The 27,893-nt window shown below is 40.5% G+C and overlaps 2 protein-coding genes across 2 annotated transcripts in view; one reads left to right on the top strand and one right to left on the bottom strand.

Annotated features, from left to right (window-relative positions):
* The window catches only part of LOC117965866 (butyrophilin subfamily 1 member A1-like), a 486,786-nt gene that overhangs the window by 7,218 nt on the left and 451,675 nt on the right, over window positions 1–27,893 (bottom strand). The window lies entirely within an intron of this gene.
* LOC117407797 (butyrophilin subfamily 1 member A1-like) overlaps window positions 13,743–27,893 on the top strand; it is a 422,535-nt gene continuing 408,384 nt past the window's right edge. Inside the window, exon 1 of the mRNA XM_059015840.1 lies at window positions 13,743–13,896. The gene's annotated coding sequence lies outside the window, so the exon portion shown is untranslated. The remainder of the gene's footprint in view (window positions 13,897–27,893) is intronic.

Genomic DNA, 27,893 nt, shown 5'->3' with positions numbered 1-27,893 from the left:
AGGTGACACTTGGCTGGCTTTAGCTTTAAGCCATGTTTCTTCAAACGTCCAAACACCAGGTCTAAGCTGTTTAAATGGCTGTCAAAGTCAGGAGAAAAGACAATTATATCATCCAAGTACAGTAGGAGAGTGTCGAAGTTCTGATCCCCTAGGCATCTCTCAATTAATCTTTGAAAAGTCCCAGGCGCATTACACAGCCCAAAGGGCATGCACTTGAATTCATACAGTCCCATGGGCGTAACAAAGGCAGTCTTAGCTTGATCATCCGGGTGCATTTTAACTTGCCAATAACCTGAAGCCAAATCCAAAGTAGAAAATATCTTAGATTTTTTCAAAGAGGCCAAAGACTCCTCAATCCTTGGTAATGGATAGGCATCTTTACAGGTGTGAGCATTTAGCTTTCTATAATCTACACAAAACCTAATGGTGTTGTCTTTCTTCTTAACTAAAACTATTGGAGACGCCCATGGACTACAACTTTCCGTGATTACTTCAGTATCTAACATCCGAATTAACAGTTCCTTTACCTCACTATACAGCTTAGGAGGAATCTGACGATATCGGTCCCGAATTGGTGCAGTATTACCTGTAGGGATCCGATGAGTGACCGTTTCCGTAGCACCATAGTCATCTTCGTGTTCAGAGAACACCTCTCTGTGTTCGTACAGTAGTTTAACGAGTTTCCCTTGCTGCTCTAAAGTCAACTCTGTCCCCTGCAAATCAATGGGCACTGGCAGTTCAAACGAAGACCCCCGGCCCTGCACAGCAGCGCACTGATCTACCGCCTCCTGCTGGGAATAGACGTTAACACGCACTACCTGGTCTGTTACAAACTCAAGCTGGATCTCAGGACCCTGGCCGGTATCGATAGATTCCACTTCAAACAGTTCTCCTAATTGAACATGGGAAGGCAAACATACTGCAACGTCACTGAGATTTAAAATCCTAACTGGCACCCGACCCTGCTCAATTTTCACTAAGCAACGTGCCACCATTACATTTCCAGGGAGAACTTCGGTTCCATTAGGTTCTAAAAGAGCCACCCCATTTCTCCCCAGCCTACAATCTATTTTGCACACCACAACCTTCTCAGACTGGGCAGGTATCTCAACTATACACCCTGGAATTGGCTTAACCACCCCCAATTTGCCATTCTTTGTACTCGATTGTAAGCTATGCTCATAAACTCTTAGAGTTTGCTGCCACACTTTCTCCTGAGTAGATGCAACCGTCATTTTCTCCAAATAGCCCACCCCAAACTGGCTAAAGAAGCTATCCCGACACTCCTGAATAACATTCATCCCAAGTAGACCTGGCATGAGACCACCACAACTATCCTTCACTATGATAACTCCTTTATTAGGAATCACCTGTCCACATACTTCGAGGTCCAGTTCTACATACCCACAATACGGTATTGTTAACCCATTACCAGCTACAATGGTTAACCACCTTGATGGATCCCAAAGCCGTTTCTCTTTACCACCAAAATGACTACGAAAATAGCTCTCCTTTAAGGTGGTCACTTGAGACCCAGTGTCTACAAGACAAGGTGTATCTACACCCCCCATCGATACAATAAGTACGGGACAATCCCCAATTACATTATCAGTCTCCACCTCTGAAGGACCGGTAATCTCTATACCCAACGTCTGGTCCACAACCTTGGGTGAAATTAGTTTAAAGTCGGTCTTACTTGATTTCTTTCTGGACACCTCCTCAAAATATGACCACTACGCTGACAACCTCGACAGATTGGCTGACCCCCTTCATCGTACCGATCTAACTGATGACCCCGATTCCTAGATGGATACCAAGAACCTTGACCACGCCCTCTTTGATAAGACACAGCTTTATCATCCCCTCTGACCTCCTCAACCAACTGAGTAGTTAACTGTTTTAAATCAGCTCTAATTGATTTTAAAATCTGCTCTGTAAGTTCCTGTTTTAATTCTGGCAGAATTCTGACATCGCCACCAATTACAGGGGATGCCCCTCCTACAGCACTGCTTCTCTCAGATGTAAATGACCTGGTTACAGTACCAACCTGCATAAACACCTCTTTCCCCTCATTTACCCAATCCAGTGCCCGTTTCTTTATTGCAACAAATGAGATATCATTATCAATCCTAATTTGAGACCGAAGTTCTCTTTTTAAGCCAACCTCCATTAAACCGGCCACAAAATGATCTCTCAGAACTTTATCTGGCTCAGCTAAGCTCTTTGGATCACGTTTCTCCAAGCGGTTCATCATCTCCTGTAAGTTGAGTGCAAACTCCCGAACACTCTCCCCACTAAGCTGTTGTCGGGAGAAAAACTGTGCCCTAACCGCAGACAAAAGCAATGTGTCACCATATAGTTCCTTCAACTTATCAAAAACTTGCTGTACTGTAGATCGCTCAACTGCTGCAGAAGCTAAAATTTCTCGTTTCGCCTCACCTTCTAAACTACCCAACAGCATTTTCACTTTCTGTATCTCAGTAAAAGGTTGCCCTCCAATGTAAGATTTCATATTACTCTTCCACTCGGCAAAAGAAATCCCATCCTTTTTACCAGAAAATTTTGAAATCCATGGAGCACCAAACATGTATGGAAAAACCATTGTGCATGCCGGAGATGCAACTTGATCACTACCCAACTGCATATTCACCTCACTCCACACACCTGCTCAAAAATACTTGATCCTGCCGACACACGCCAAGTTGTAGCGCCCCCCTCCAAAACACCGTTCAATAGTTAACGAAGGATAACCCCCTCGGTTATCCCTATAATTAACTTGACTATCTTAAAATAACCAATTAAGTAGAATTAATGACTACGCCAATTTGAAGTCAATATAACTCCAAATAAATAACAGGTTCTTTAAAAATCAAGAAAGCACAGTATGTAAAGTGATGACAACAAGGTATAAAAAACAAGAATTTTATTTAAACAAAATATCACAGCTTTTACCTATAGCAGCGGATTAGACAGCAACAACCTTTAAACTATAGCAGCAGATTATTAACCAAGAGCGATCCCATTAGACCCTAAGCACTAAGATACTTTAAAACTAAGTCATGTCACACCAACACTTCTAAATAAAAAGATAATTCACAGCACAATAACTCTTAAATAACAGCCTTCAAAACAAATAGTGATTTCCACAAACACAATTCCAAACAATAAAACAAACCTTAAACAACACACTTAAACTAATCAGTGATTTTCATAGAAACAGACAACGTCGTTCAACCTAAAAAATGCCTAATGCTTAAACACTCCAATGGCCGCTATTTTAGTTCATACACAAGTTGATAAAGTGCAGGTGTACAATCAACAGTTAACAGGCCTTTTATAACTTTACATTGTAAACACATACACAATTACAGTTAGGGTGATCAGGACAAAGACGCTACTCAAAGTCTAAAACAACCAGTAACACAGAAAACAAGGTTCATATGCAGCGCTCAGATAATTACATCGAAATTCACAGGATCGTAATTACCAACTCAGAATACAGACAATGCACACTCTCTTTTGTAATCAACCCCATACAATTGCGACCGACGTCTAAGAGCACGGGGGATACTTCACTGAAACCACTCCAATATAGAGCAGACCAAACTATTCAATATGAATAGTAGTAGTTTACCATTAACTTCTAGCGCTTCAGCCAATTCACAGCGCCTCAGTGTTACACTTAAAAAGTTACAATCCTTACCAAACAGTAGTTCCCCGACCTGTGCTCTCAGCTCACAAATCTCTCAAACCCGGTCGCCCTCTCGCTGATTAACCCCACCTGTTTTTATACAGCTGGCCCCATTACGAATTATCACTGCAATTACTATTAAGACCAGTAGTCTCCCTGGGGTTTAAAGGGACAGTGCAACAGTAAAAATAATAAAAATCACACAATAAAACTCAATCTTATTACATTAAAAAAAAAATAAACAATACATCCATTGCACATCCGTTACAATACTGTCCTGTATAAAGAATAGGAGACAATAATACAGTTTAAGAGAAACTAAATAAAAGCATGCGGTAGAAATAGCAGAGGTTACTGCCTGGAAGTTTACTCGTAAAGAATGACCTTTCTGCGACCCTGTGCTGTATTTACCAAAAACAAGTTCACACGCCCTGAACCTCCAAGACTAGCGAAGAGAAAGCTATGAAACTGCGAGCATGCCTGCGCCATTGTGGATCGTTTGTGACAACGGGGCTCAACTTGAATAACCTTATGTACTTCTAAAAGCATTATCAGGGGTATCACGTTAGTGTTTGAACATCTCGTTATGAAGAAGAGAATGGGAAATAGTAATATCGGTGCACAAAACACAGATTATGTGTCTGTGAAAAACTCCCTGCCTGGGCGCTGCTGCCTCCAGTCACAGCGTCCCGGTTGATAATAACTCCCTGCAGCGGTCAGCTATCACACGGTAGAGCCCGCATCGCCGGTACTATCAATTAACTATCATATTTTATATAATATACACATTCTTAGACAAGACGGATAATTAAACAAAATAAACACCACGGGTGTATACACACAGAAACAGCTATGAGAAAACAAGACATGAACGTGTTCTTTACATTCAATATGCTGGTTAATTGTGGGCTCTAGGTTTTTATTTAACATCACTGAGTCCCTTGTCCCTGTGGATTGCAACCACAATGTAGAAACATATAGAGAATGGATGGGAATGGTTAATAAACATCACTGCTGTTTCTCTTAAAGCGTGTTTATTTATTTCTAATACTGGACCCTGTCTTAATACTGTATTACATTCTGAATATGAATATAGCTGAATTATTAATTGTAGATAATACTTAGAACACCAGATACATATTTAGCATTAAAAAGCAATCCATGTGATTTCTTTAACAGTCGTTCATTATTTTGTGTGTCAGCCTCCACACAAAGCCGAGCGCAGTGCGGTATACTGTAATGATGCTGCAGTCAGTCTGCCCGGACTGCACCTGAACCATCTTAAAAACACGAAGCCTCCAATAAGCTCATTTGTAAAAGTTAGTAAAGAATGGCGCTATATAATCTAAGGAAGCTGAATGTGAACTCCTAGCTGGAGCAACGAGAGAGGGAGAGAGGGGGCGGGGCAGAGAAGGAGGCGGAGACGCTGCTAGGCAACCGGCTCCTGAACATTCCACTCCGCTGAGCAGAGACCGTTAGGATTTAAAAATGCCAAAGTTCCGAGCGGCGTCAGGCGCTTCGTTTAATTAACGTACCGTTGCTGATATTTTAATTTTGAAGATAACCAGATTTTAAATACTAAAATAGCACTGTATTAAAAAAACTTCAGTTCCAGACCGTTTTCCAACAAATAAAATAGGTACGTATTTATAAGAAGTATATTTGTTATGATATTAAAACTAAACGAATGTACTACAGTTTGGTGTATCATGTATTTATTTATAAAATGTTGTAGTGTTTCTTTTTTAATATTAATATTTTATTTTCACAAAATAACATCCATACATTATCAGTTGATCTGCTAGTGTAATCAAATCTCAATATTACTCGTCAGTAATTCATACATAGACACGCTGTGGTAACTTCAATTGAAATGTAAGGCTGGATTACAGTTTAACCGAAATAAATAAATAAATACATTAATAACGACATGAAACAAAAATACGTTTTGGTAGCTCATAGGTATTTAAATGACAAAATGCGACCCGTTTTAGAAATGGATTTATAAACTAACTGCCATTTCAATCTAAATTATATTTAAAACTGTTTAAGGGAGGACTAGCATAAATGGTTTCTAAAATCCATTCATGTTAAGAAACTATAACGCCACATTACTTAGCAATATAGAAATGATTCATTTGTAAATAATTAGCTGTGAAATTATTAAGATAAATAATCAGAATTATGGTTGCATGGATTTTTGATTAAAATATACCAACATGTATTTTTGCTTCATGTATTTATTTAAACTTTAACTGTCTCTTTCATTTGAACCTCTTGCTGGTGCCACGGCTTGTCTCTGTATCTATTCACTGATATTTGAGATTGTGTTTAGCACACACTAGCAGCTGAGCAGATAATCTTATTGATGTTATTTTGTGAAAACAATAAAGCGTTGATACTGTATTAATACTGTATTACTGTAATACAGTGTGGAGTAGTGGTTAGGGCTCTGGACTCTTGACCGGAGGGTCGTGGGTTCAATCCCACGTGGGGTACACTGCTGCTGTACCCTTGAGCAAGGTACTTTACCTAGATTGCTCCAGTGAAAACCCAACTGTATAAATGGGGAATTGTATGTAAAAATAATGTGATATCTTGTGTAACAATTGTAAGTCGCCGTAAGAAATAAATAATAATAAAAAATAATAACAAAAAATGATTCGGCGTGTTGTGTCTTCTGCGGGTGATGTCATAGGTTGTCATGGCAGCGCCGCTCATCACGGGAGGGGTTATCCGGGACAAACGCTTCCTTCGCTGGGTCGGAGAAACGCTGCAGTTCCGCTGGCTTCTCAATAAGGATCCCGAGCTATCCAACCTGAATATCTAAATCAATACAGTGTGACATCTAAACCTAATGACTGCATATCTATCTATCTATCTATCTATCTATCTATCTATCTATCTATCTATCTATCTATCTATCTATATATATATATTGTGATAAATAGTGGGTTATCGGGGGTTAGTCCCGATAGAAATAGTAGGGATTTCTATTTAAAGAACAGCGATAACTGTACTGTTGGTCACAAGATTTCCTTTTCGTTTGTTTTAAAATGGCTGCCGCTTAAAAGACTACAATTCCCCTAGTTCCTGGAACTCAGGGGCTCTGTAACGGCGGGATTCTGGGTAAATAAAAGGGGAGTGTTTTGTAGCAAGGGTTGGTGGTGGTACGGCAGTGAGACCTGTGTGTTGGATTGTTTTTACACATTATAAAGAAAATCCTAGCAGGACGTGCCTGTGGGGGCCAAAGAGTGGAAAATATTGTTAGTACGAAACTAAACGGTGATACGGTGGTACGGTTATACAGTTATACAGCGAGCAGAGGCTGTAAGGGACAGTCTTCAAAGGACGATGAAATACGTGAATACAGCGAGGTGCGCTGTTTAAAAAAAAAGACGCGTTTGGGTGTACGCAATCCAACGCAAAGGACGGAACAGTAATACTGAAGACACGGCTCTGAAGTTGGATATAAACTTACCTGCAACGCTACAACAAGCTGTGAGTACAAGCTCTACAACCGGAATATATATTCCTATACTCAAATGGTGGAAAGGCTGACAAGCCAACGTGATTACCCAGGAACAAGAAAGAGATGCTGTGTTTCTTTTTATTTACTGGACTAAGTGCACCACGTGTGGACACTTAAAAGACTGAAAAGAAAAGGTGCATGTACCAGTGGACTTCAAGTAAATCTTTATGGGATTTAATTGCATTATGTTTGTGTGTACAGTTCTTCTTTATTATTAGGGTGTGGATCAGCCACTCCCTAATCAATAGTCAGGGCTTGAAAAGTGAGTTAGTGCCCAGACCTGGGTTAGTTTTTATTTTGGTGCTCATATTTAGTTTTGTCTCTACTTTTGTTTTCTTTGTAAATAAAATCTCACCTATTGGTTCGCCATTTCTGTTTCCGACTCAGTCTTTGGAATAGCACATTCAGTCAGAGTCTTACAAAATAGAGCACTTTCGCTCACACATGGTGTCAGAAGTGGGATTGTCTGACTGAACGCTAAGTCAACATATCCACCAAGACTCCCAGTGCTATAACGATTGAGTAACTGAAAAAAAAAAAAAAAAAAAATGGCGGATTTGGCTGAGGTACTCAAAATGTTGGCGCAGACGCAACAAGAAAGCAACCGACTGATACAGGAGCAGTTGAATGAAGCTCGGCAGGAGCGAACGGCCATAATGCAGCACTTGGCTCAGGGGAGCCAACAGCCACTCAGCAGTGTGCCAATTCGATCCACACATGTGATCCAGAAAATGACAGAGGGAGATGATATTGAGGCGTTCCTCCTGGCGTTTGAGAGGACTGCAGCTAGAGAAGGGTGGGCCAAGGTCAAGTGGGCTGGGATACTGGCGCCCTTCTTGATAGGCGAGGCACAGAAAGCCTATTATGACCTAAAGCAAAGCGACGCAGACAACTACCAACTATTAAAATCAGAGATCCTGGCTCGAGCAGGGGTCACAACAGCCTTGAGAGCCCAGAGATACCATGCGTGGAACTACAGCAGTGGTACGGGCCCTCGATCTCAAATGTTCGACTTGATTCATCTGGCCAACAGGTGGTTAAAGCCAGAAGTCAACACTGCATCCCGGATAGTAGAGATACTAGTGATGGATCGTTATCTACGGTCACTGCCTGCAAACCTTCGGAAATGGGTGGGACAGGGAGACCCCTCTACTATTGACGAATTTGTCGCTTTGGTGGAACGACAACTCGCCGCCGAGGATTTGGCTCGGCAACCCTCTACCAACCCAGGATGGAGACAACGCAGCAGCCCACGACTGGGTAAGGCAGAGGGCTTTAAGAGGGTAGAGGAGCGGTCACAGACTGTGAAGGGACAATACAGAGACAATGACTTTGGGAGTGGGTACCAGGGAAATAGTGGAATGTATCGATTTGACCATAGTAATATCAGGTGTTACAAATGTCAAAAATTAGGACATATTGCAAAGAATTGCACTGAGAGTGAGGAACCAATGCAATGTAATGTTAATGATAATTTTTGTGGAAGTATTATTGTGGCTAGCTCACCCCAAGGGAAGTATCCTTTTTTAGTCTCTGTAATGGTTAACGGGAACACAACTAACGCCCTTGTGGATTCAGGTAGTGCAATTACCTTAGTGTCACCTGAGTTTGTAGACCCCTGCCTATTGACTAAGAATCTAAAAACCGGCGTTACTTGCATCCATGGGGATGTAAAATATTACCCTACTACTCAGGTTGTAGTAGTTTGTGGGGAAGTGAAACAAGAGATGAGAGTAGGGGTAATCCCCAGGTTGCCTCACCCAGTAATTCTTGGTAGAGATTTTCCAGGGTTTGAAGACTTGGTGCAGTTAAACGGGGAATTGGTTAATCCCGAAATAAAGCAAGAGAGGGACCTAGAATCTCCTGAAAGTGTAGTAAAACTGTTTCCCTTTGCCAATACAGAGTGTTTTTTTGAGGAAAGTTTTACCGGAAAAATATTAAAAACTAGAAAGCAGCGTCAGAGAGAGAAAAGGAGAGGGGCTCCAGTCACACACGTCTTAGTCACGCAGAGTACAAAACGAGTCGGGAAAGGGGTGGCAACACAGTGCACCATAGACGACATATTAGCAGAAACAAGAGCACCAGTACCATTGATAGAAACAGAGGAAGAAGCAGGTAGCTGGGATGAATCCTTTTCTCCTAACAGCGACCAGTTTGCTCGGGCACAAGAGAACGACCCGACATTAGTCAATGTAAAGCGACAGGTGGTATCAGTAAATGGAACACTGGTAGAAAATGCAATCATTAATCCACAGGAACACTTTGTAGTAAAAAATGATTTACTTTACAGAAATACAATTATTAATGAAAACCCGGTAGAACAATTACTGGTACCACCCCAGTTTAGGAATTCAGTTTTGAGATTAGCACACAACCATTTATTCGGAGCTCATTTAGGGGGGGAGAAGACACTTCAGCGCATCTTACAAAGATTTTATTGGTTAGGGATCCGAAAGGACGTAGAACAGTTTTGCAAATCTTGCCCAAAATGCCAGAAGGCAAGTCCTCGACCCCATTTAAGAGCACCCCTAGAGTCTATGCCCATAATCGATATCCCATTTGAACGGATTGCTATGGATCTTGTAGGGCCTTTGAGCAAATCGGCTCGAGGACACGAATATATTCTGGTGATTATGGACTATGCCACACGTTATCCTGAAGCTATTCCCTTAAGAAATATTGCATCAAAAACTATTGCTAAAGAATTGGTACAGGTATTTACAAGGGTGGGGATTCCAAAGGAAATATTAACAGACCAGGGCACACCATTTGTTAATCGGTTAATGAAAGAATTATGTAGCACGCTGCATATAAAACCTATTCGTACCTCGATTTACCATCCACAAACGGACGGATTAGTTGAACGATTTAATAAAACGCTAAAATCAATGTTAAGAAAAGTAATTAGTCATGACGGTAAGGATTGGGATTTATTGCTACCATATCTCATGTTTGCCATAAGGGAAGTCCCACAATCGTCGACCGGGTTTTCACCATTCGAACTTTTATATGGGAGACAACCAAGAGGTATACTTGATATTGCAAAAGAAACCTGGGAAGAGCAAAAATCTAAAGGGAAAAATGTAGTTGATTACGTGATAAAATTACAAGATCGTATTGAAAAAGTAACCCCCATTGTACAGGAACATCTGAGACAGGCGCAAACGAGACAAGCTACTAATTATAACAAAACGGCAAAGCCACGCTCTTTCAATCCGGGTGATAGAGTCATGGTTTTAGTTCCCACCCCAGAAAGCAAATTGTTTACCCATTGGCAAGGGCCGTATGAGGTCATTGAAGCCGTAGGGCCAGTGAATTATAGAATAAGTCAACCCAATAAACGTAAGCCGGAACAATTGTACCACATCAATTTATTAAAACCATGGGTAGACCGCGAAGTATTGACTATACACGCCAGTGAAATAGATAAGACACCTGTAAATATGGGTGCAGGATTGTCGTTGGAGCAAAGGAGAGAAGTGAAAGAGCTAGTTAAAAGAAATCAAGATGTGTTTTCCCAGTTGCCAGGAAGAACGACGGCCACCCAGCATGAAATAATCACACCCCCTGGAGTAAGAGTAAAAGTAAGGCCATATCGTATACCTGAGGCTAAACTGATCGATGTGCACAAAGAAATAGAAACCATGTTAAAGTTAGATATAATTGAGGAATCCACCAGCCCGTGGAATAGTCCAATTGTTATGGTGGCGAAACCTAACGGCACTTGGAGGTTTTGCAACGATTTCAGGCAGTTAAATAACGTATCAAAGTTTGACGCATATCCAATGCCAAGGGTAGATGAATTAATTGAGAGGCTGGGTAAAGCTAAATATCTAACGACATTAGACTTAACTAAAGGTTATTGGCAAATTCCATTAAGCCAGGAGTCTAAGGAGAAAACTGCATTTTCAACGCCCCGGGGTCTGTTCCAATATAAAGTAATGCCCTTTGGCCTACATGGAGCTCCCGCATCGTTCCAAAGATTAATGGACAAAATACTGAGGCCCCATGTAGAGTATGCATCAGCATACATAGATGATATTGTGATTTTCTCAGAGACATGGGAGGAACATTTGGCTAGGGTACAAGCAGTTGTACAAAGTCTCAGAGAAGCTGCACTAACAGCTAACCCAGATAAATGTTTTTTTGGTTTGTCTGAGGCCAAATATTTGGGGTATATTGTGGGTGGGGGTACAGTAAAACCACAAGTTAGCAAGGTGGAAGCTATCAAAGAATGGCCAGTTCCGCAAAATAAAAAACAGGTTAGGGCATTTCTAGGCTTAGCTGGATATTACCGCCGGTTCGTACAGGACTTTTCATCCATCACAGCTCCACTGACAGACTTAATTAAGAAGTCCGCACCAAATAAGGTAAAGTGGACTGGGGAGACAGAAAAATCTTTTAATCGGGTGAAGGAACTGTTGTGTAGTGGTCCTGTGTTAAAAGTTCCAGATTTCACAAAACCTTTTATTGTACAGACGGATGCATCGGAAGTAGGGTTGGGGGCGGTGCTGTCACAAACAGTGGACGGAGAAGAACACCCGGTTATGTATTTAAGCCGCAAGTTATTACCTAGAGAGAAAAGGTATGCCGTGGTGGAAAAGGAATGTTTGGCAGTACGTTGGGCTATAGAAACACTAAGGTATTATTTGCTCGGTAGAGAATTTACTCTAGTGACGGACCATTCACCGTTAAAATGGATGAAGGAAAATAAAGAGAAAAATGCGAAAGTGACAAGGTGGTTCCTGGCATTACAACCATACAAATATAAGATAGAACACAGAAGTGGGTTAAAGAATGCAAATGCAGATGGTTTGTCCAGGGTATATAGCAAGGGTGATGAAACCGCTCCAACCAGTAGGTTTGAGCTGGGGAAAAGGATATGTGATAAATAGTGGGTTATCGGGGGTTAGTCCCGATAGAAATAGTAGGGATTTCTATTTAAAGAACAGCGATAACTGTACTGTTGGTCACAAGATTTCCTTTTCGTTTGTTTTAAAATGGCTGCCGCTTAAAAGACTACAATTCCCCTAGTTCCTGGAACTCAGGGGCTCTGTAACGGCGGGATTCTGGGTAAATAAAAGGGGAGTGTTTTGTAGCAAGGGTTGGTGGTGGTACGGCAGTGAGACCTGTGTGTTGGATTGTTTTTACACATTATAAAGAAAATCCTAGCAGGACGTGCCTGTGGGGGCCAAAGAGTGGAAAATATTGTTAGTACGAAACTAAACGGTGATACGGTGGTACGGTTATACAGTTATACAGCGAGCAGAGGCTGTAAGGGACAGTCTTCAAAGGACGATGAAATACGTGAATACAGCGAGGTGCGCTGTTTAAAAAAAAAGACGCGTTTGGGTGTACGCAATCCAACGCAAAGGACGGAACAGTAATACTGAAGACACGGCTCTGAAGTTGGATATAAACTTACCTGCAACGCTACAACAAGCTGTGAGTACAAGCTCTACAACCGGAATATATATTCCTATACTCAAATGGTGGAAAGGCTGACAAGCCAACGTGATTACCCAGGAACAAGAAAGAGATGCTGTGTTTCTTTTTATTTACTGGACTAAGTGCACCACGTGTGGACACTTAAAAGACTGAAAAGAAAAGGTGCATGTACCAGTGGACTTCAAGTAAATCTTTATGGGATTTAATTGCATTATGTTTGTGTGTACAGTTCTTCTTTATTATTAGGGTGTGGATCAGCCACTCCCTAATCAATAGTCAGGGCTTGAAAAGTGAGTTAGTGCCCAGACCTGGGTTAGTTTTTATTTTGGTGCTCATATTTAGTTTTGTCTCTACTTTTGTTTTCTTTGTAAATAAAATCTCACCTATTGGTTCGCCATTTCTGTTTCCGACTCAGTCTTTGGAATAGCACATTCAGTCAGAGTCTTACAAAATAGAGCACTTTCGCTCACAATATATATATATATATATATATATATATATATATATATATATATATATATATATATAAACAATAACAAATAGTTGTCATGCCGCCAAAAACCTATAAATACCTCCAATGTTTTGATTCAAACACAGGCTCCCTTGAGAAAGATATGTACAACATATCGAAACGTTGGGCAGCTGGCTCTTTGAGCTAAAATATATATATATATATATATATATATATATATATATATATATATATATATATATATATATATATATATATATATATATATATATATATATATGTGTGTGTGTGTGTTTAAAATGAGTTATAACAATGGTTGTGTTAATAGAAAATAGCCATGGTCCTGGAAGTGAAACCGAATATTAATTATTAAACACATAATCAGAATGATTAAACAAGTAATCTATTTATTATATTTTGTATAATAAATGACTGTGCTGTCACTTGCTGAGCACACCGCTACAGTTTAACAATTTTACTGATCCTGACCGGGACAAAAAATGAAGTCTGAGAACAATCCCAAACCCAAAGTATCAGGCACGGGAAGCAAGCGGATTCGTGTGCTCGCCCCACTACTGAACTGTGGTTTTGTTTTTGTTTTTCTGACTGAATGAGGAAGAACACTTTCAGTTTCGATATGAATCACAAGTCGTTTAGCGAGCCAGTCATACAGGAGCACAGTAAGCGCTTTCCAAACCCGCCCGTGTTGTGTCCCGATGTGAGGAGCGCTGAGACAGGCTCGCTTTTCTAAAGGTAAGCAGGACATTAGAGCACGCTGCTGTGTTCAAGGAATGGAGTAGAAAGTGAACATGTGGTTCAGAGCAGACACGCACTCTGACAGGCTGGGTGGGGTTTAACATGGCTACTGCGACAGGATCACTGTTACTGCAGCTGCGGGCACCGACTCTGCATTTTATAATGGAGCGAAACTAACCACACACCATTTCTGAGGATTTGTACTAGCTATGTGGAAATGACATCGTCCTGTCACACAAAACATGGTGTAATTGCACTTGAGAGAGAAAACGCTGAGAACTGAACTGTATGAATTCTGGTTAATGTAACTTGTACTGTGATCGTGTCGCTTGTGAATATAGAACACAAAGCTACCTAATAATGATTCGCTGGCTGCAGAGTCATTTGCTGCTCGGGAAGAGTGATCTGACTCGCTTCGTGCTGGCAGGAAAGAGAAGTCAAACACAGACACAGATGCTGTGTGTTCTTGAATCTTGAATAGAAAGTTCTTAACTCTCGTATTTGAATAAACGAGGTATTTAGTAAGCAAAGGTGCTGGGTGGGGTTCAGCCCTGGCAGGGGTGCAAATCGTTTTGAAAACGCGTTCAATAAGCCGAGTGCTTTTTTGTGGCGCTGCGAGGCGGACGTTAGGTCTTATTGATCGGTATGTTAAAGTTGCAATGGGGTTAGTTTTGCAGGAGTTTCTGGAAGACAGACAGCATCATGCCTGCATGACAGTATACTGAGCAGCGAATATTGCAGCGTTAGCGGCTGTGACAGCAGTGAACTCAAACAGTCCAGTGAGGGTGGAAGATGACGTTGATAATGTTGTGATAGAGCCGGCTACACCGATGCTGCATTTAAAACTCACTTTCGGATGGAGCGAGCAGCATTCGAGGTAGCCTATGTCATGTTTTATTTTAATAATACTAATAATAATTGTAATATTTATAATAATAATAATTAAGTTAATATCACTCTCTCCCCCCCCCCCCCCCCCTTACCGAACCCGACCGTGTTTAAAAACCCAACGGGTGTGTCAGCAGAGAGCAGCAGAGATTTTAATTGTGTTTTAAATATGTTTCTGAAATAGGACCCTGGGGCTAGGCTAGGGCATTCCATGTTACTATGACTGAAGGCAATTGGGAGCCATCTTGGTAAAGACATCCTACATTGAATAATGCACTGACTAATTAAAGATAATGGGAAATGCCAATCAGCTGTGTCTAAGTGAACCTCAGGTGGGTTATTGGCTGTGGGAGTTTGGAGAAAGTCAGGAAGTGGATTGTGAGTTAAAGCATAAAGCAGATTAAGTATTTGGATTACCGGTAAACGGTCTAGCCACCTGGTTATAGTTATTTTTTTTTAAAAGTATAGGCAGTACTCCAAAGGGAGGTAGGGGTTCTCTTTTGTTTTGTTTGTTTTGTTTTGCACTGTCCTGTTTTCATTTTAAAAAGTTGTTGGGGTGCTTTATTTTTCACATATGACAGGATTGGTGAAGCTGTCCGCATAAAACAATGCAGACCAGTGTTCACTTCATTACAGTATATATATATAACATGCTGAGTGAGACTTGTGTGGTGATTTCAGATGGCTTTTGAATAACGTGTTACTGCTTACCTCAGAGGTTTCTTTCTTCTGTTCTCTCATTAAATACCACTGTATATTAGCCATTTTTTTGTAAAAAAGTCAGACATGAATTCATTTTAAAATTCAAAAGTTGTACAGCTTTCATTTATACAGTGGCTTTCATGCTATGGGGCTGAATGCACGTTGTGGAAGATATGAAATTTACACTGGCTTATTATTATTATTATTATTATTATTATTATTATTATTTTAATAATATGCAGCTGAGAGTTTGAAATGTGTGGGGGTACAGTTTCTCTTTTAATTGTCTTGCTGTCCTTGTGGGATCCACAGCATAGTAAAGGTCAGTGAAATTCTGGTTCTGATTCGGATTATTATTCAGCAGTGGGTCGACTGGACTTGCCTCTGATTCACTTACATCCGACAGGCCTTAGGCCAGCCTCCACAGGCTCTCTGCTTACAATTACAATGAATCAATACTGTGTCCTGCCATTGTCCATACACTGCAACACACACTGAGAGCCATTTCAACCAACTTCTCTCTATAACCCTAACCCTAACCCATGCACTGCAACACACACTGAGAGCCATTTCAACCAGCTTCTCTCTATAACCCTAACCCTAACCCATGCACTGCTCCACACACTGAGAGCCATTTCAACCAACTTCTCTCTATAACCCTAACCCTAACCCATGCACTGCAACACACACTGAGAGCCATTTCAACCAGCTTCTCTCTATAACCCTAACCCTAACCCATGCACTGCTCCACACACTGAGAGCTATTTCAACCAGCTTCTCTCTATAACCCTAACCCTAACCCATGCACTGCAACACACACTGAGAGCCATTTCAACCAGCTTCTCTCTATAACCCTAACCCTAACCCATGCACTGCTCCACACACTGAGAGCCATTTCAACCAGCTTCTCTCTATAACCCTAACCCTAACCCATGCACTGCAACACACACTGAGAGCCATTTCAACCAGCTTCTCTCTATAACCCTAACCCTAACCCATGCACTGCAACACACACTGAGAGCCATTTCAACCAGCTTCTCTCTATAACCCTAACCCTAACCCATGCACTGCAACACACACTGAGAGCCATTTCAGCCAGCTTCTCTCACTGAATTGGTTTATTCTTGTATTTGTATCACTAGTTCTAACTGTGATACACAGACAGGCTGCTGATAATCAGATCACTAGTTCTAACTGTGATACACAGGCAGGCTGCTGATAATCAGATCACTAGTTCTAACTGTGATACACAGGCAGGCTGCTGATAATCAGATCACTAGTTCTAACTGTGATACACAGGCAGGCTGCTGATAATCAGATCACTAGTTCTAACTGTGATACACAGGCAGGCTGCTGATAATCAGATCACTAGTTCTAACTGTGATACACAGACAGGCTGCTGATAATCAGATCACTAGTTCTAACTGTGATACACAGGCAGGCTGCTGATAATCAGATCACTAGTTCTAACTGTGATACACAGGCAGGCTGCTGATAATCAGATCACTAGTTCTAACTGTGATACACAGACAGGCTGCTGCTACGCTGGTGACACTGAAGTGATTGTGATGAAATGTAAATGAGATCCTTTTTATTCTCATGATGTTTTTCACCTGCAAAGCTGCTATGATTTCTATATAAACCCATATGAGGCAGTCCGTGTTTAAGATGCAGTTCAAAAGTGTGACTTTGTGCTTGATATTGTCACAGTTTAACATGGAAAGTGACTAAGCAATCAGAGTGCCTCTTTTAGGACTGCCTGTATATTTGTTTCAGTCTTTATAGCTCTATTACACTATAAAGTGGGGTGTGTTTAGCAGTGCTGGTTCAATGCACAGTACAAAGTGCAGCATTGCTGAAAGTGTTCAGGATTATTCCCTTCTTAGAGCAGCTCAATCGTTGAACAGACAGGTAAATATGTATTCATATTTCTTGGTATTATTTACGTTATGTCAGTCAGTTTCATGTGTGATATATTTCAGAAAGGAGACAGCCACCAATGGAATGAAATGAATGATTTATTGAATTGACAGACAGACCTGCCTGTAAATGATTACGTTGTTGTTTGAATTTGGCCCATGGTCTTGCTCATTGGAGCACACTAGCCACCCCTGTGCTGGCAAAACTATAATACATTAAATATATGAGTTAGATTAAACTAAAGCCAGCGGGCAGGACAAGCAGCACCCGAGGCCACCTTCCCCCTGGACAAGACACGATGCAAGAAGGAGCAGGGGAGGAGGGGACCAAACAAACACTGAACGATGAGGGAGGCAGGGGACCAAACAAACACTGAATGATGAGGGAGGAGGGGACCAAACAAACACTGAACGATGAGGGAGGCAGGGGACCAAACAAACACTGAACGATGAGGGAGGAGGAGACCAAACAAACACTGAACGATGAGGGAGGAGGGGACCAAACAAACAAACACTGAACGATGAGGGAGGAGGAGACCAAACAAACACTGAACGATGAGGGAGGAGGAGACCAAACAAACAAACACTGAACGATGAGGGAGGAGGGGACCAAACAAACACTGAACGATGAGGGAGGCAGGGGACCAAACAAACACTGAACGATGAGGGAGGAGGAGACCAAACAAACACTGAACGATGAGGGAGGAGGGGACCAAACAAACACTGAACGATGAGGGAGGAGGGGACCAAACAAACACTGAACGATGAGGGAGGAGGGGACCAAACAAACACTGAACGATGAGGGAGGAGGGGACCAAACAAACACTGAACGATGAGGGAGGAGGGGACCAAACAAACACTGAACGATGAGGGAGGAGGGGACCAAACAAACACTGAACGATGAGGGAGGAGGGGAAGAAACAAACACTGAACGATGAGGGAGGAGGAGACCAAACAAACACTGAACAATGAGGGAGGAGAGGACCAAACAAACACTGAACGATGAGGGAGGAGGGGACCAAACAAACACTGAACGATGAGGGAGGAGAGGACCAAACAAACACTGAACGATGAGGGAGGAGGAGACCAAACAAACACTGAACGATGAGAGAGGAGGGGACCAAACAAACACTGAACGATGAGGGAGGAGGGGACCAAACAAACACTGAACGATGAGGGAGGAGGGGACCAAACAAACACTGAACGATGAGGGAGGAGAGGACCAAACAAACACTGAACGATGAGGGAGGAGGGGACCAAACAAACACTGAACGATGAGGGAGGAGGGGACCAAACAAACACTGAACGATGAGGGAGGAGGGGACCAAACAAACACTGAACGATGAGGGAGGAGGGGACCAAACAAACACTGAACGAGGAGGGAGGAGGGGACCAAACAAACACTGAACGATGAGGGAGGAGGGGACCAAACAAACACTGAACGAGGAGGGAGGAGGGGACCAAACAAACACTGAACGATGAGGGAGGAGAGGACCAAACAAACACTGAACGATGAGGGAGGAGGAGACCAAACAAACACTGAACGATGAGGGAGGAGGGGACCAAACAAACACTGAACGATGAGGGAGGAGGGGACCAAACAAACACTGAACGATGAGGGAGGAGAAGACCAAACAAACACTGAACGATGAGGGAGGAGGAGACCAAACAAACACTGAACGATGAGGGAGGAGGGGACCAAACAAACACTGAACGATGAGGGAGGAGGGGACCAAACAAACACTGAACGATGAGGGAGGAGGGGACCAAACAAACACTGAACGATGAGGGAGGAGGGGACCAAACAAACACTGAACGATGAGGGAGGAGGGTATATAGTTCCATGATTACATATTTGATGAGGGGGCGGTTTCTCCTTTCAGAAATACAACTGCGTTTCCAAAGAAATTCCCAACACAAAAATAATGAGTTCTGAGTAAAAATAAAGAAACTTATTTAGAATGTTGTCTTTCAGTGTATTAAAAAAACACTAGGAAGTGTATTTAGTTCTACCTAAACATATGAAAAATTTAATATTTATACCTTTAGAGTTGTGCATATCTAGAAAACTGAACTTGAAGCTCCAGTGGTGGAGGCTGCAGATGCTGAACTTGAAGCCTCAGTGGTGGAGGCTGCAGATGCTGAACTTGAAGCCCCAGTGGTGGAGGCTGCAGATGCTGCAAGTGTCAAGCAGGTCAGACAAAGCCTTATAGACAGGGGTTCACATACAGTGCCTTGCGAAAGTATTCGGCCCCCTTGAACTTTGCGACCTTTTGCCACATTTCAGGCTTCAAACATAAAGATATGAAACTGTAATTTTTTGTGAAGAATCAACAACAAGTGGGACACAATCATGAAGTGGAACGAAATTTATTGGATATTTCAAACTTTTTTAACAAATAAAAAACTGAAAAATTGGGCGTGCAAAATTATTCAGCCCCCTTAAGTTAATACTTTGTAGCGCCACCTTTTGCTGCGATTACAGCTGTAAGTCGCTTGGGGTATATCTCTATCAGTTTTGCACATCGAGAGACTGAAATTTTTGCCCATTCCTCCTTGCAAAACAGCTCGAGCTCAGTGAGGTTGGATGGAGAGCATTTGTGAACAGCAGTTTTCAGTTCTTTCCACAGATTCTCGATTGGATTCAGGTCTGGACTTTGACTTGGCCATTCTAACACCTGGATATGTTTATTTGTGAACCATTCCATTGTAGATTTTGCTTTATGTTTTGGATCATTGTCTTGTTGGAAGACAAATCTCCGTCCCAGTCTCAGGTCTTTTGCAGACTCCATCAGGTTTTCTTCCAGAATGGTCCTGTATTTGGCTCCATCCATCTTCCCATCAATTTTAACCATCTTCCCTGTCCCTGCTGAAGAAAAGCAGGCCCAAACCATGATGCTGCCACCACCATGTTTGACAGTGGGGATGGTGTGTTCAGGGTGATGAGCTGTGTTGCTTTTACGCCAAACATAACGTTTTGCATTGTTGCCAAAAAGTTCGATTTTGGTTTTATCTGACCAGATCACCTTCTTCCACATGTTTGGTGTGTCTCCCAGGTGGCTTGTGGCAAACTGTAAACGACACTTTTTATGGATATCTTTAAGAAATGGCTTTCTTCTTGCCACTCTTCCATAAAGGCCAGATTTGTGCAGTATGCGACTGATTGTTGTCCTATGGACAGAGTCTCCCACCTCAGCTGTAGATCTCTGCAGTTCATCCAGAGTGATCATGGGCCTCTTGGCTGCATCTCTGATCAGTCTTCTCCTTGTATGAGCTGAAAGTTTAGAGGGACGGCCAGGTCTTGGTAGATTTGCAGTGGTCTGATACTCCTTCCATTTCAATATTATCGCTTGCACAGTGCTCCTTGGGATGTTTAAAGCTTGGGAAATCTTTTTGTATCCAAATCCGGCTTTAAACTTCTCCACAACAGTATCTCGGACCTGCCTGGTGTGTTCCTTGTTCTTCATGATGCTCTCTGCACTTTAAACGGACCTCTGAGACTATCACAGTGCAGGTGCATTTATACGGAGACTTGATTACACACAGGTGGATTCTATTTATCATCATTAGTCATTTAGGTCAACATTGGATCATTCAGAGATCCTCACTGAACTTCTGGAGAGAGTTTGCTGCACTGAAAGTAAAGGGGCTGAATAATTTTGCACGCCCAATTTTTCAGTTTTTTATTTGTTAAAAAAGTTTGAAATATCCAATAAATTTCGTTGTGGAATGTGGAATCAACCGTGAGTGTTTCGTGTCTGTGTTCTAACACTGTGTGTCTTGTGTGTTGTTTTTCTCACTAAAGATTACTGAGCACGATCCGGAGCTGCAGCCGCAGGCCAGCGACAAACCCGGACTTCACCACTCACCTTTTCACTACTGGAACTGTCTTTTGTTTGCACCTTTTAGCACTTGAATCACGCACTGTCTTTGTGTTTGTGTTTAGTGTGGGTGTCGGAACGGGACTTTGGGGTTGCGGGTCAAACCCGTAGGATTATAACGAGAAGTGATACACGCCGCTGTATCACTTCCAGCACTATTATTATTTACAGGTTTTGCCTTGAGGCTCTGGACATTTATTAATTTAAATAAACACCCTTGCACCTGTACCAACGTTTGTCTGTGTGATTATTCTGCACTGCACTCACCTGCACGTCATTACCACTTTGCCACAGTAGACTATAGTATTTGTAATGTTGGATTGATACATTAAGGTTTAGGCTTTTATTTGAATATGAACAGAAAGAAACAATATGAAACAATATGAATAATGTATAAAGACAGCAGATATCTGAACCTGCTTCTGAACAAGATAAATCTATACCTTATTTTTAACAGTAAAACATAAGCAAATAGTAAAAGAGAAACCTCCTGTAGTTCTATACTGTACATGTTTGATATGCATCAAATAAAAATAACCATGTCCCCACGTTACATAAGATTATTTGGTACCGACTGGTGTCAAGAAACCTTTTCTTTCATAATAATACATCACAAAGTACCATTTGTAACACTTTGGGAAGTTTAAACAGACAGTAGACTACAATATACTATTATTATTCAAATCTACACATAACTCTTCTCCTTGTTTCCCTCTTTATTTTTGTGGCTCTGGCATAGGACCAGTAAGTGGTATATAATCAGAAAATGGTATGTGTACCGCAACTTGACCTGTGCAACATCAGAAAATGGGACGCTGTCCTTGCTTTGATTGCCTACTGCATAAGTCACTCAGAACAAGCCCAATTATAGTTCAACTCCCAAATCCTAGATGGTTACAATGTAACCCTATTTGTTGCTCATCAGTTAAAGTCACATACATTTGATGAATAGTGAAATATTATATAAAAATTACTTTAAGGGACCAACTCAGTACATTGTACCCCTTTCAGGTGGACATTTGCTTGTTTTCTGAACTAAAATCATTTACACATACCCAGGTCAATCGCAGTACAAGGTGGACCATTTTTAAAACACCTACCCCCAAAATAACACCGACCCGGTGTTACAAACCTACCAACATAACAATTTTGGGGGAATATGAAGTTAAACAAATCCACGCACCAATCCATTATTACAAAATTAAAGTATGTATAACTTAAAGTATGGATATTTTTAACACAAACTTTGGGGGCGACCTGTCATATTCTGACATTCACAGTACCGGGGAGCATTTAATTATTTTGTATATAAATAAATTCAGTTTAATGAGAGCTGAACAATAAAGAGTGTATACAATAATGTAAAGAAATAAGGCATTCTGGGCGTATAGATATCTGCGTTTATCATGTAAATAAGGATGTATTTGTTTATGTTATTATTGACACCTAAGGTTCAAACCTGCATATCCACATGCATTAACACCTGGAGCACCTTGTAAAAGAATATTGTAATTATGTTCAGTAAAATAACACATTGAAAATGTATCTATAAATGAGGAGTTTCTAATTTAAGGTACATGATGACTGCACCTATCATCTCACAAATACCAGGGTTTGTTCATGATTCTTAAATACACAAAGTAAAAATAATGCACTTGTGTTTTTTGGGTGTATATAGAGCATACCAAATATTGTAAAACATGTACCTCAAGAAAATAAATCCATAATAAAGTATTGGAGACTGACCCCATTTCTTTGGAAAGATATAGGCAGGTTCACCAGACCACTCCCCCGAAGAAAGGGATGTCCCTCATTTCAGAAAAGATCTTTGGTCAGAGCTGGGGTCTCTCTCTCTAAAAAGCTGTTCCGTGCCTTTTTCAGTGAATCTAAATACATTACAAAAACCGTAGGCCTTATTCTTTAGCAGGATGCTATACTTTACTTATATTTTCTTTACTCTATTTAACATGTTTAGAACATGTTAAACTCTGTTCTGTTTTATTCAGTTATATTCAATTCAATAAGCTTTTATTGGTATGACAAGAATAAACAAGAATTGCAAAAGCAAATACATATACCTGTTTGTTTATTTCTATTTTCTTTACGCGGTATTACATGCAGAAAATATTCTTGCATTTTGTTAATGTTCATGCGGTATATTTTTAAAATGTCTTTCATTTGAGCATTTTTTATTTTATTTGCTTCAGGATAAAAATTTAGCTAAGGATAAAATTTTAGCTTTTTTAAAAAAATAAAAACATACAAACAAACATGATTAAACAGTTTTTGTTTATAGAATTGTTTCCAGGTTTTAATCTTAACGAAAGTAAGCAATCTCCTTAGATAATGTTTATTTCCTCCAAATAACCCCTTCATTTGTATTTATTTAATTTAACCCAAAACTCTAATATACCTATTTGGAAGGCTCTGCATCTCTTAGGCTCTGAAACAGCCCCGCACACATACCGGTCATTTTGGCTCAATGACCTTTGCGCCTTCTGCCTTTCTGGCTAATTTAGACCAGATGTATTCTCCAGTAGCCTGTAAAAAGGGCTGGAGACCCTTCTGGTCAAATGCTGTGTTAACTCATTAGAGTGAATCCTGATGTGTCTCCCTTCACTCCTTTGGGTCCAGACAGGATAGCCTTGTCTGATAAAGCCATGCATTCTAAAAACCTCCTTGGATTTCCCCTCACCCATGTGTTGTTCTACCTTGCCTCCATGCTGGGCCTGTGAGCTAGGGCCCTGGGACATCCCTATGATGGGAATACATGAGGACAAAATAAGACCAAGTTTTTGTGCAGTACTTCAAATGAACATTACCATTAAAATGTAAGGATGTAGTTAATGCATACCCTATAAGGAACCTTTCAAATATTTATTGGAAGTATACATGACTTCAAAGCAATGTTGCATTTTTTATTCAACCAAAATACAGTTTATGCACATAGGTTAATATGCAATAAAACATACAAACACTTGCACACACCCTTTATTTAGGATATATATATATATATATATATATATATATATATATATATATATATATATATATATATAAATATATAGTGTTGGTTTAAGAAAACAAAAATGTGAAAGGGCCATATAATCCAACTGGATGGTGAACAAAGTACTCATATAATGGAAAGTGTCTGGGATTTAAACTAAAGAGGGGTTAATGAATACATTTGTAAATGATCATGGGGTGTAAATTAAGGTATAGTAAAAAATAAAGTTTGGTTTAAAATGATTATTATTATAGGACATATACAATAGATTTGGGGCATTAGGACCCTGCAGTCACGGGTGAAAACATTTCTGTCTAATCTTTTGAAGGCCGCGGTATATTCAAGTGAGATCACCACCAGTTTTCCAAACAACAAAACTAGACTACACGACTCCAGGATTGATGATTTTGCAAAAGTAACTTCCTATCTAATTATTATCGGGTTTCAGCACACATATACCCCCAGTCTGTTCATTACGTGTAAAATCGAATGACACATATTCTCACTGGGGGTGTGTTTCGTGCGCATGTGCGGTGTAAAGGAACCGCCCCCCTATTTAAGTCACAGAACGAGTTTTTGGAATCATTTAGCGGCTGAATCTTGAAGCGGGCGGATGTCTGAGAGAGAGAATTCGGGCTGTACTTAAGCGGTTGTCCTGGGGAGTTTTTTTTTTAAACGGTAAGAGAGAGAGAGCTTTTTCAGAAATTGTACTTTGGTAGATTTTGTTTTGTTTTGTTTTGTTCTTTTTTTTTTTTTTTATAAATATTTAATTTAATATCTGTTTTATTTTGTGATACGCTGTTTCAAACTTTCTTTTTCATTAAGTATGTGTGTGTGTGTGTGTGTGTGTGCGTGCGCGTGTGCGTGTGCGTGCGTGCGTGTGCGTGTGCGTGTGCGTGTGTGTGTGTGTGTGTATAAAATGAGATAATAGTGACAATATCTAAAAATATAAATTATAAAGGGGTCATTACATCAGGATATGCAATGTGATTACTGTGTGTAATGTTAGTTTAAATGCTTTCAGGGAATTTGAATGTAAAGCGTTTTGTCCGGGGAGTTTTTTTTTTTTTTTTTTGGAAAAACGGTGAGAGAGAGAGAGAGAGAGAGAGAGAGAGAGAGAGAGAGAGAGAGAGAGAGAGAGAGAGAGAGAGAGAGAGAGAGAGAGAGAGAGAGAGAGAGAGAAATTGTATTCTGGTAGAATTTGTTTAGTTCTTTTTTATAAATATTTAATTTTAATATCTGTTTTATTTTGTGATACGCTGTTTTAAACTTTCTTTTCATTAAGTGTATATATGTATATTGTTTAAATGCTTTTAAATGGTGAATAAGGCGTTTTCTTTTTTGGTTTTTCTTTTTGCGTTTAATAACTAATTTTAAACTTTCTCCTTTTTCATTAAGTGTCTTATCTAAAAAAAAAAAAAAAGACTTTAATGTTGTCTGCACAAAGCATAAGTTAACATAAGCATTTATAAAAACATGGGTACCCACTATCCCGATTACATAAATAACATATTAAACACTGATTTTTGTACATATCTTATAAAAGACGTGCAATAAGTTTATAGGCAAATATAAGCCTATATTCAATAAGCATATCTGTCTTGTAACAACCATAAAATCCACGCCCCCTCGTTATATATTCATAAATTCATAAATCCACGCCCCCTCATTATATATTCATAAATTCATACCTATAAGTTCAAAAAAAGGTCAAAAGGGTCATAAATTAGACTTTTGACATAAGCTATAGTAATATTACTACTATGTATGCATCTATTATTCCAACATGGAAGCCAGATAATTACTGTCCCCACCTGCACATCACTAATTAACTTAATTACATATTAATATAATCACAAACAGTGCAACCAGCACTTATAACAATAGTGTAGCCTAATTCTCATGCAGAAAATTAAATAAACAGTTTTCATATTGTCCCATTGCTTCAAGCAGGGTAGTGTTCAGCCTGTGTCAGTACTGTCTCATTGAAGCAGGGTAGTGTTCAGCCTGTGTCAGTACTGTCTCATTGAAGCAGGGTAGTGTTCATCCTGTGTCAGTACTGTCTCATTGAAGCAGGGTAGTGTTCAGCCTGTGTCAGTACTGTCTCATTGAAGCAGGGTAGTGTTCAGCCTGTGTCAGTACTGTCTCATTGAAGCAGGGTAGTGTTCAGCCTGTGTCAGTACTGTCTCATTGAAGCAGGGTAGTGTTCAGCCTGTGTCAGTACTGTCTCATTGAAGCAGGGTAGTGTTCAGCCTGTGTCAGTACTGTCTCATTGAAGCAGGGTAGTGTTCATCCTGTGTCAGTACTGTCTCATTGAAGCAGGGTAGTGTTCATTCTGTGTCAGTACTGTCTCATTGAAGCAGAGTAGTGTTCAGTCTGTGTCAGTACTGTCTCATTGAAGCAGGCTAGTGTTCAGCCTGTGTCAGTACTGTCTCATTGAAGCAGGGTAGTGTTCAGCCTGTGTCAGTACTGTCTCATTGAAGCAGGGTAGTGTTCATCCTGTGTCAGTACTGTCTCATTGAAGCAGGGTAGTGTTCAGCCTGTGTCAGTACTGTCTCATTGAAGCAGGGTAGTGTTCATCCTGTGTCAGTACTGTCTCATTGAGGCAGGGTAGTGTTCAGCCTGTGTCAGTACTGTCTCATTGAAGCAGGGTAGTGTTCAGCCTGTGTCAGTACTGTCTCATTGAAGCAGGGTAGTGTTCAGCCTGTGTCAGTACTGTCGCATTGAAGCAGGGTAGTGTTCAGCCTGTGTCAGTACTGTCTCATTGAAGCAGGGTAGTGTTCAGCCTGTGTCAGTACTGTCTCATTGAAGCAGGGTAGTGTTCAGCCTGTGTCAGTACTGTCTCATTGAAGCTGGGCTTTGAACCCACTCGGGACGCAGTTGAGAACAAGCCAGACCCACGACTCAGGGGTTTTGTTTTAGATACAATAGGATGAGAAACATTATACACAGAACTCTGATTTATTGTTTTTATTGATTTTTCCACCATGAATTTATTAAGACTTAGAAACTTTTTGCATTGTGTTGTAATGTAGACACTTTTTAAATTAGTGTATTAAATAATTGGCCACTGCCAGTAAAATAAAACTGGATAAATATATTTTTGTATCTATTCCATTTTATTATGAAGTGTATATCATGGGCAGCGGTGTGGAGTAGTGTTTAGGGCTCTGGACGCTTGACCGGAGGGTCATGAGTTCAATCCCAGCTGGGGGACACAGCTGCTGTACCCTTGAGCAAGGTACTTTACCTAGATTGCTCCAGTAAAAACCCAACTGTATAAATGGGTAATTGTATGTAAAAATAATGTGTAAAAAAAAAAATAATAATAATTGTATGTAAAAATAATGTGATATCTTGTAGCAATTGTAAGTTGCCCTGGATAATGGTTCTACTAAGAAATAAATATTACTAATAATAATGCTATTAAAAGAGAACACCTTTTACACACGTCACTATTCAGAAGCCACTGATAAACTTTGCATTGATTTCACACTGAAGTGTTGAAGTATTGTTTCTTTACTGCTTGGCCACACTATTTGTCCCGCCTGTCTAGGAGAAGAAAAAATAATCCTGCAGTTTTATTGAAATTCTATC

The sequence above is a fragment of the Acipenser ruthenus genome, chromosome 51 (assembly GCF_902713425.1).
Source record: "Acipenser ruthenus chromosome 51, fAciRut3.2 maternal haplotype, whole genome shotgun sequence".
Classification (NCBI taxonomy): domain Eukaryota; kingdom Metazoa; phylum Chordata; class Actinopteri; order Acipenseriformes; family Acipenseridae; genus Acipenser; species Acipenser ruthenus.
The sequence above is the reverse complement of the archived record's forward strand: the minus strand, read 5'-3'. Positions and strand labels throughout refer to the sequence as shown.